Source organism: Petaurus breviceps, unplaced genomic scaffold, assembly GCF_028583685.1.
Source record: "Petaurus breviceps papuanus isolate PSGF00001 unplaced genomic scaffold, PetGlider_PUasm1.0 227, whole genome shotgun sequence".
NCBI classification, from domain to species: domain Eukaryota; kingdom Metazoa; phylum Chordata; class Mammalia; order Diprotodontia; family Petauridae; genus Petaurus; species Petaurus breviceps.
Window position 1 is genome coordinate 3,861,833 of NW_027185896.1, and position 10,650 is coordinate 3,872,482.

General features: G+C 40.3%; 1 long non-coding RNA gene across 1 annotated transcript; it reads left to right on the forward strand.

Moving 5' to 3' along the window:
* Nucleotides 1–9,375: 9,375 nt before the first annotated feature.
* Nucleotides 9,376–10,430, forward strand: LOC138166925 (uncharacterized). Its single transcript, XR_011169775.1, has 2 exons — nucleotides 9,376–9,750; nucleotides 10,039–10,430. It is a non-coding gene; the product is annotated as an uncharacterized lncRNA (long non-coding RNA).
* Nucleotides 10,431–10,650: the final 220 nt, after the last annotated feature.

Here is a 10,650-nt window from a genome sequence, read left to right on the forward strand (position 1 = left end):
GAGACATTTAAAAAATAATAACAATGCCAGCTGCTTCATAGGAGCTCTGAGAAGTGATCATCCAATCACATTCTGGTAGTGATTTGAGGTGTTCCCAGTTCTGCCTCCTAACACCTGAGAGCTAGTTTGATAACAAGGAAGTCATACCTCTTCAAGTCTTGTTTACTTGACTGAAAACAAATTCCCAAGTAATTTTGGTTCTTTTTGTTTAATTTTCCTCTTCCATAAAAAGTATGGTGGTGCACTGGGATGGATGTTATGTGTGACCCTGGGCAAAGGGGAGAGACAAGTAGTGATTTATGAGGCAAATCAAGCTCCTTACCACTTGGAGGTCAAAATTAAATGAAAGCCAATTGTACTGCCTGCCTCCTTAAGAAAGGGATCAATAAGGAAAGGAGGAAATGTCAGGATGGAACACCTGGTTTTTGTTTAGGTCTCCTAACCTAAGAATTAATGGCTTTCCCTTTGAGCTGGGGAACAGACCCTCCAAGATGCCATTTCCTTTATGGGGTTAATTCAATTCAATAAACATTGATTGAGCACTATGTTAGACAGGTGGCACAGTCCCTACCCTCAATGAGCTTATAAACTAATAGGGAGGATAAGATTTATATCTCCAATATATCCCTGATAGGAGACTGGAACATACTGAATTAGAGAATTGGTCCTGGAGACAGAAATTGTCTTTGTCACCCTGGCAAGTCATTAAACTTCTCAGTGCCCCATCCAGCTCTCTAAAGCCATAAGTTATGGAGAAGATAACTGTCACTGATAGAGGGAGTTTCCTTATCTGGATATTCTCTGTTTCACTGAAATCACATTTCCAATCCCTGTCCTTCTAAGAACATGATACAAGGCAAAAAAAAAAAAAAGTAAATACCAACAAGAGGTAGACTACAGAGTACTAAGGGAATTTGAAGGGAGAAAATTACTTTCAGTGGGAGAAGCATAAATATTAGCGATTTAGAGATAGAAGACATACTAGAGGCCATTAAGTTTAACCTTCTCATTTGACAGATGAGGACATTGAGGCAAGGAAAGGCTTAAAAGGCTTGCCTGGGGTTATAGTATAGCTCTGTGCCTGAGGGAGAATTTGAATCTAGGTCTTACCAACTGCAAGTCCAGCCCTCCATCCACCACACTACACTGGCTCTATGGAGACAGGTAGTAACTGAGTTGGGTCTTAAAGGAAGACAAGTTTTCAGCAGGCAGAAAATGTGGAACAGAGGTTAAACCATTCCAAGCATGGGAATTAGGGCAACAACCCTAACAAAAGCAAAGAAATGAACATTATGTGAATAAAGGAAGATGGATCCCTCAGTTTACCCAGAAATCTCCTGTGAAAGGCAATAGACTAAGATTTTTGTCTTAGTACCCATCATAGTGCCTAGCACAGTGGGTGCTGGATAAAAACTTAGTGACTTGATGGAATAATAAGGCAGGAAAAATAGGCTGGATCCAGTTGGGAAGGGTGTTGAATGTGAGGCCAAGTAGTTTGCTTTGTATCCAATAGACAATGGGGAGCCGCTGACAGTTTTTCCATAGAGGAACAGTGTGATCTGACCCAGGAGTCAGGAAAATTATGGAAAGACAGGAGAGTTCTTAAACCCTATATTTGAACAACTATAAAGACTATTTGCAGAAGGTCTTTTGCAGAAGGCACCAGCTCTGAAATATGATGAACTTTTTAATTTCCTACTGCTTTCCTCCCCTCATTTCTTTCCTCACCTGTCCTATAACCCTTCCCTGTAAAGTTAAAGGACCCATTAATCTAGCCTCTTGTAAATGATCTCTGATGTTTTCCAGTCCCCCTGGTTTTCCCTCTTTCTCTTCTCCCTCTTCCTCTTCTCCTCCCCTCTTCCTCTTCTTCTCCCTCTTTCTCTTCCTATTCTTCTTCCCCCTCTCCCTCTTCCTTCTCTTCCTCTTCTTCTCCCTCTTTCTCTTCCTATTCCCTTCCCTCTCTCCCTCCTTCTCTTCCTCTTTTTCCTTCATCTCTCTCTGTGTACCTGTCACACACACACACACACACACACACACCACAACTTTCCTAACAAAATCCAAAGTTTGCCATACTAACACAAGTCAACATGTGATGTGGCAACTAGAAAAGTTAATATGATCTTAGGTTTCCTTAGAAGCCTGATAGAGAAGAATACCCAAGGACATGATACCAACTGCACTCTGCCTTGGTCAGACCACATCTGGAGCCCTGTGCTCAGTCCTAGGCTCTTGTCAAAATTTCTAGCCTTGCTTTCCCCTTCACCCTTTCTCCTCTCACAATACCCTGACCCCTCCATCATACACATCTGTCAGCAAGGGAAACTCATAATGTCAGTTGTCAAAGTATGGTTTCAATATTGATTATTCTAATTTTAGCCTACAAATATTAGTGCTGTATCTGTCCTCATTTATGTCCACCTTAAATTCACTCCCAAGCAAAATTCAAAGTCTTTAATATGGAATTCACCCTCCTATACAGTGTCCCATCACCTTGCCTTTCAAACATCATTTCATAATCTCCTTTATATATTCTCTGTTCAAGCCTAACCAGGCTACTCTCTTGATCTGTTTTTGCCTAGAATTCCCTCCTTTTCTTCCCATTCCAGTTGCTGAATTCTGCCCCCTCCATCTCAAATACTACCTTCCCTCTCAAATCCTTCTCAAACTCCTCCCCAATAGTTAGTCACCAACATTTCTAAAATAAACTCTGTTATCAAAATTGATTGCCTGGTCTTCTACACTTATTTCTTGCTTGCTTGAAACGAAATGATTCGATACTTCAAAAGATTTATGATTTTATCATGATGAGTCATCTGTTCCCCAAAATGCCTTAGTAAACAATCATCTTGAGTTGTGATTGAAAAAGAAAATGAACATTTGGAAGGCAACATCCTGGTGATTAGCTTCTTCACACTCAGCTGGGATGGTCCTCAGATGTCAAATTATCAACCCTTCACTGAACCTAGACATAAAGCCCATATACATTGGTGGGAGGTGTCGGGGAGTGGGCTCCAATGGCACAGGCATGAAAATCCAGGATCACCTCCACATCATGATGAGGAATCAGAAAGGGCTTTAATAAAGGACAAAAAAAAACCAATAATGTCAACACAGGTACCATTTCCCCTAAAATGAAAAAGACGAAAAAAGTAATAATAAAGGTAGCACAGTGTTTTTTTGCTTTCCCAAACCAATAAATGTACTAATTCCAACATAAGCTGAAGGCTGTGAGGCAGCAAAATTGGATCAGCTAAGCATAGACTGATTATTGTTTCACACTAATGTTAAACTCCTCTACAAAGAGAATGTATAAACATATTTGGTAATTGGACTTCATTTTGGTTACCTGATTTGAATTTCATATTCATCTATTTATATTCCCTTCTTTCATTACTAACTTCTTAAGACAATGAGACTAAATTATTAGTTCAGGATTCTGTCGCAATGATCATGTTTCTCTGGAAATAAGTTCCTCTTAATTTCAGTCACAAGGAAGAAAACAAGAGTCCACCATGATAAAGAATACTAGCTACTCACCTCCTAACAGAGAGATGATGAACTAATATACAAAATTAAACACATTTAGGGGCATGGTCAACATGGAAATGGGTTTACCTTTACTGTGCTTTTTTGTTACAAAGTTTTTTTTTCTTTTCTTTTTTTCCCAGTGGGAGTGGGAAGGAGAATGGAAGAAAATTAAATTTGGTAACTGGAAAAAGAAAATGTAATGTAAAAAGGAAAAGAACAGTTGAATTGACTAGCAGCTTGACAGTCAACCCCCCCCACACACACACACACACAAGATCTAACAAGAATAACTTCTATGACCTCATAACCCTGAAGAGCTCACCTAATATATGTAGGTCTTATATTTCCCACCTGGAGCTACCTCAAAGCATTTGGAACTATTGTATTCAAAAGTTATATTAATGGATATTAGTATAATAAATCTAAAAACAGGAAAATAGTCCCCTGGATGCATTCCAGATTATCACCTTTCTTCCAAGAATATGATTCCTAACCCTGAATCCAGTGCTACAGGTGTGGTCTGAGTAGGACAGAGTGTAAGTGAGCCTATTACCTTCTTCATTTTGAACACAATCTCTGTTGAGATTGGCTGTTGGAGCTAAAAGAGACCTTAAAAATAATCTAGTCCAAATCTCTCATTGCCTGTATGCAAATAGTTTTATATATATATATATTTTTTTTCCGACCTGAATTCAAATGTGGCCTCAGACACTTAACACTCACAAGGTGCTCTTTGGAGGGGGGAAGGCAGGGCAGTTAGGGTTAAGTGACTCACCCCAAGTCACACGGCTAGTAAGTGTTAAGTGTCTGAGGCTGGATTTGAACTCAGGTCCCCCTGACTCCAGGGCCAGTGCTCTCTTCACTGCGCCACCCAGCCACCCCAAAATATATATTTTCTAATGAGATTTTGATGATGAAAATTATTTTGCCTTAGAGGTATAGTGCCCAGCTGTTTGGTTAAGGAAACATTTATCAAATCAATTTTAGGTATTCAAAAAAAAACCTATTCATAGAGGGAGTAAAGGGAAAACTGTAAGACATAGGTGTTGCACTTGAGCAGCTTTCGATCCAAAATGAAATTTATTGATAGAGTGTATTTATAGTAGATACATGGTATAAAACCAGGGCACATCCTTTTTAGATAAGCAACCCAGAATGGAAATCTGTGCTCTCAATTACATCTGGGAACATCTGATAACAATTGAGAGGTTATATAATGTAGCAGGAACAGCACTGAACTCATGAATCATATCACCTCCCTGATCTTTAATTTCACCATCTTCAACTTCGGGATATTATTCAATTTGAAATAAATGTCTTTCCTTCTCAGGGCCTCAGTTTCTTCGCCTACAAAATGGGGGTGATAATATCTGGCATTTATATAGCACTTTGCACATGCAATACCATTTGATTGTCACAGCAACCCTATGAAGTAAGCACTATTATTACTATTCCCATTTACAGATGAGGAAACTGAAATAGAGAGGTTGTGATCTTTCTAGCTCTTCAACTTCTTGTGGCAAGACTCAAACTCTGGTGTTCTTGACTCCAAAGCTAACACTGTACTCACTACAATAAGCTGCCTCTCTTATTCATGCTGTGATCATAAATCACACCAGGAACCAGTTAAGAACTTTTCTTATCAAGAACCAGAAGGGAACTTAGAGGCCTCATTGTACAAAAGAGGAAAATGAGGTCCAGGAGAGTTAGTGAGTAGCTCAAGACCCAGTTAGTAAGTGACAGAGGTGGGGTTTGAACACTGGTCCTTTGACTCCAAATGCACTCTCTTTTCCCCTAAGCTATTCTAATTGGAAAATATGGAATTTTATTTGTCAGAAAAGCCATGGCTAATGATCATAGATTTTAAACCCAAGAGATGGAACAGAGCTGCTCAATCAATCAAGGGCATATTGGTCCAACAACTCAGAGGTTAGATGGATCAAGAAGAGGAAAAAAGCCTGGATTTGGGAGTAGGGGCCCTCAGTTGGAACCTGGTTCTTCTTCTCATGCCTTGTGTGAGATCAAGCACTTAACATTTCTGGGCTTTGGTTAACTCATTTGTTAAATGATGAAACCACTCTATGTGACCTCTGAGGGTCCTGCCAACCCTGATCCCTGATGCTGCCATCATCTGGAACAACCCCTTAAAGATGCCTTTTTTTTGCTCTTTTTTTTTTGGAGGGGGAAGGCAGGGCAATTGGGGTTAAGTGACTTGCCCAAGGTCACATGGCTAGAAAGTGTAAAGTGTCTGAGGCCAGATTTGAACTCAGGTCCTCCTGACCCCAGGGCCAGTGCTCTATTCGCTGTGCCACCTAGTCATTCCAAAGCTGCCTTTTATCTTACAAATGAAAAACTTGAAACCCTAGAAGCAAAACAACTTGACCAAGGTTATATAGCCACTAATTAGCAAAACTGAAATCAAACGTATGTCTTCAGTGCAAGCATATGGGATCACCAGTGTCTATCACAGAGATGAGAAGTGGAAGGTCAGAGAATGTGTGTGAGGAAGACAACAAAGGCCAGTTTGGTGGATCACAGAGTAATGTAAAATGAAGTTGAACATTAGAGGCAAAGATTGGGGGGAGGATTGCATAGTATGTGGTGAAAGAGCACCCATGACAAGTACCCAGTTTAATAAGTGCACCCCTAGAAAACAGAGGTGCATAGACCTTAGGAGTCAGTATGACATAGTACTAAGATTTGGCCTCTGAGGACCTGACTTGGAATTTCTGTTGTTCAGTCATGTCTGGCTCTTTGTGGCCCCATTTAGGAATTTTCTTGGCAAAGACACTGGAGTGGTTTGCCATTTCCTTCTCCAGCTCATTTTACAAATGAGGAAACTGAGGCAAGCAAGGTTAAATGACTTGCCCAGCATCATACAGCCAGGAAGTGTCTAAGGCTGGATTTGAACTCAGGAAGATGAGTATTTATGACTCCGGACTGGGCACTCTATCCATTGTCCTTGAAATACAGCATCTACTACTTACCCATTTACTAACTGTGAGTCATAGGGCTGGTTGTTTATTTTCCCCTCTCTGGGACCTAGTATACTCATTTGTAGAATTCAATGGACTAGTTTTACCAAACAGGATCACCTGTTTTCCCCTGAAGCCACTGTTCTTTCTACTACATCATATACTTTACTACAGCAAAAATATTTTAAAGCAATTATTTAAAAATTCTTAAAATGTAAAACAGCAATTATAAAAATTATAAAAAATTATTACACCTATAGGGAATTTTCTTTAAAAACAATAACAACAAACAAACCAAAAAGGTGCATTTTTAAATTAGGAAATTCACTGTCTCTCTGGGGAGTTGGGTTATCCTTACACAAGCCATCAAGTAACAATAAAAAATAACATAAAAATATTTTAAAAAATGATCGTATCTTTTAAAAAATCAATTAGATGCATTGCTGGTGGAGCTGTGAACTGATCCAACCATTCTGGAGAGCAATATGGAATTATGCCCAAAGGGCTATAAATAATTCCATACCCTTTGTCCCAGCAATACCACTTCTAGGGTTTGTATCCCAAAGAGATCATAGAAGTGGGAGAAAGACCCATATGTACAAAAATATTTATAGCAGCTCTTTTTGTGGTGGCAAACAATTGGAAATTAAGGGGGTGCCCATCAATTGGGGAATGGCTAAACAAGTTGTGGTATATTCATGTAATGGAATACTATTGTGCTATAAGAAATGAGGAGCAGATGGACTTCATATCTACCTGGAGAGGCTTATATGAACTGATGCTGAGTGAGAAGAGTAGAACCAGGAGAAATTTGTACACAATTACAGATACAACATATGTGTGATGACCAACTTTGATAGACTGGACTCTTCTCAGCAATTCAGGGTTATAAGTCAACCCCAAAAGACTCATGATGGAGAGAGATGTCTACATCCAGAGAAAGAACTGAGTTTGAATCCAGATTGAAGCAAACTACCTGCTCTTTTTCTTTTTCCTGTTTGGTTTTATTTCCCCTTTCCTATTGTTCATTCCATCTGATACAATCCCTCTTTATAACTTGAATAATGTCCAATGTGAAAGTATTTGCAGATTCTATACTTGATTGCATGCCTCTATGGGAGGGGGGGGTGGGGAGAGGGAGAGAAAATTTGAAACTCAAGGAATTGTGGAACTGAATCTTGTAAACTAAAAGTAAACAAATTAATAAAGATCAAAAAAATTCTTATAAAAAATCAATTAGATAATAGTTATACTTATGTATATGTGTATATGTATATATGTGTGTGTGTATATATATATATATATATATATGTGTGTGTGTGTGTGTGTGTGTATGTATATTGGCTAGAGCAGATGGAAAATACTTCCTGGTCCAAACAGATTATCAAGGAAGCCACCAGGGGACAGCAGAGTTCAGCCTGAGCTAATACTCTTGTGGCCAGACAACGGTCCTCGTGGTTAACACCTGAAGAAATGCCAAACAAAATATAAATATAACAAATACAACAGGAGCAGATACTTTTTGAAGTATCTGCTGTAAATATATCATGGTGTCCAGTGACAAATACAGCTTGTTTTTATTGTTCAATCATTTTTCAGCCAGGTCTGACTCTTCATGGCCCAACTTGAGGTTTTCTAGGCAAAGATACTAGCATGTTGACCATTTCCGTCTCCAGCTCATTTTCCAGATAAGGAACTGGGCAAACAGGATTAAGTGACTTGCCCAGGGTCACTGTCTGAGGTCAGATTTTAACTCAAGGAGATGAGTCTTCACTGAACCACCTAGCTTGTATGAGGCATCATATGTCCCGTAAAAGTTTATTTAAAATATGATCCCTGTCCTCACAGGGAATACACAGTAGTAGAGAAATGTGACTTACAAACACAGGTAATTATAATACATAGAATTATATGATATATATGTTTGAACAGTGTAAAAATAATTGCCATGTGAGAATTGATGGAGAAGGAGGAATTTGTTGCTGTTGGCAGAAAAGAGGGACTTGTGGGCATTTGGTCCAAGAACACTTCCAAGAGTTGTTGGCATAGAAGATGGATTTTAAAGGATCATTAGGAATTCAGTCAATGAAAAGGGGAGAACGTAGGCATAGAGCACAATCTCAACAAAGTCAGGTATGGTAATGCAAAGAACATTTAGGGGCTAGACAGATGACCAGTCTGGTTGAAGGGTAGAATGTGTGAAATGGAATAATGTGAGATAAAGCTAGAGAGAGTGTGGATATATCAGCAATGCAATATTCACAATGCCTATGGAAATTACGGATATGCTGATACAGTTATCAATCACAAAATATATCAGGCTTTCTATATGGGGGATAAAGAGAGAACATTTATTAAAATACCAAAAGACTGAGTCCCCAAACCAGAAAGTCAAAGCCATCAGAGTAGTTATGAAATTGGCACAGGTAGATAAAGTAGAAAGCACCCACATTCTCAAGCCTTTAAAACAGAACAGGCTACCTCAGGCAAAGGTCCTCTTCTCCCCATTCACAGCAACCACCCAGCATCCAGGAAGCATGCTCCCAGAAGCTCCAGCCCCTGGCAGTCCTCAGCAGAAGTCCTTAGCAGAAATTCTGGCTGACTCAAAAAGGGGTTCGCGCTTCCGCTGCCGCTGCCTCTGCTGCTGCTGCCACCCTCACCACCACTGCTAGCCACCGTAGGAATTCTAGCTTGGCTTCTGCTTCCTCTCACCCCACCCCCTTCCTGCTATGTCAGCAAGTCCAATGGGGCATGGAAGATCTTTAAATCCCATAACCCTTACAGTGGGATATCAAGTTGTGAAGAGCTGAAATTTACCTGAGAATCAGAGAGGAGGTAAGGCTATTGGGACTTGGCATTCAGATGCTGTGATAGTAATGGCAATTAAAGATTCCCCTGTATTGGCTTGGTTTTCAAATTGATTGTATTAAAACCCAGAGTTTGTTAATCCCACCTGTGGGATGGGCTTGTTGATGTGAAAAGAAAGTCCTGAAGTGGGAGGAGCTGGTGATGTAGATTTGGAGACACAAGAGAGAGGCGGAAGTTCTTTTTGGAAGCAGCACCTCGTGGAGAGAGAGAGACTAAGAGATTGCTGGTGGCCGCTTTGAATTGCCCTGGACTTTTGAGACCTGCCCCCTGAGCTGCCAAGGACTGAGGAGACATGGCTGTTTTGCTGGTACTTTGTCTGTCTGTTTTGATGTTATTTTGCCAGATTTGTCCACTGGTGAAAGACTGTCCTGTTGAAGAAGTCCTGGAACCTGGCATTTGGTTAAGAAGGCCTGAGACTGTCCTGCAGACAGAGAGTGAATACTGTCCACTGGTGAGGGACAGTACTGTTGTTGCAGGGGTCTGGAGACTGTCCTGCAGACAGAATGAATACTGTCCACTGGTGAAGGACAGTGCTGTTGTTGCAGGGGTCTGGGAGCCTTTCTGTTGGTTCAGAAGCCCTGAAGAAGGATTTTCTTGTTGTATGTTTACAGAAATCCTGGGAGAGGGCTTTGCTAATGTGTTCAGGGGTTCTAGGACTGTTCTACAGACAGAGGATAAATTCATGAAGGGACTGGCAATGTATCTTATGGCCTTGCTAAGCCTTGTCTCCCCAGGAACTAAGATTGCTGAGAACTTGCCTCCTGTCAAGATGAAGAAAAGACCTCCATTTGGGTATTAAGTGCTGTGTTTAAACTTGATGTAACTCTGGGGTAGATTCAATTGTGATCCAGGGGTGGGGAACTTTTGACCTTATGTTTGGAAACTAATCTCCATTTGAGAAGAGGGGCTTTGTGGTGGACTTAATTAAGGTATAGCCTAGGGGTGGAGAAGTATTTGGAACAGAGACTTTGTAATTGATTGAATGATTGGAAAGTCCTGGGGTGGGGTAGGCCTTGGAGATTATTTAATCACACTTAGTAAATGCTGTATTTTGAATGATGTCATGTTTTGATCTTCTCTGTTCTGGGTTTGTTACTGAAAAAAAATAGAGAGCACCTATGCTGGTATTTTGAACCTGGGAAGTTGCCTTTCCTTGGCATTACATTACAGATGCCAACATCAGGAAGGATGTTGTAACAGCCTGTGATAGCCCAGGAACTTCACAACCCACTCTTCATGGAGTTCTTTGAGATCAATCACCCCCCTTTAACCAGCCACC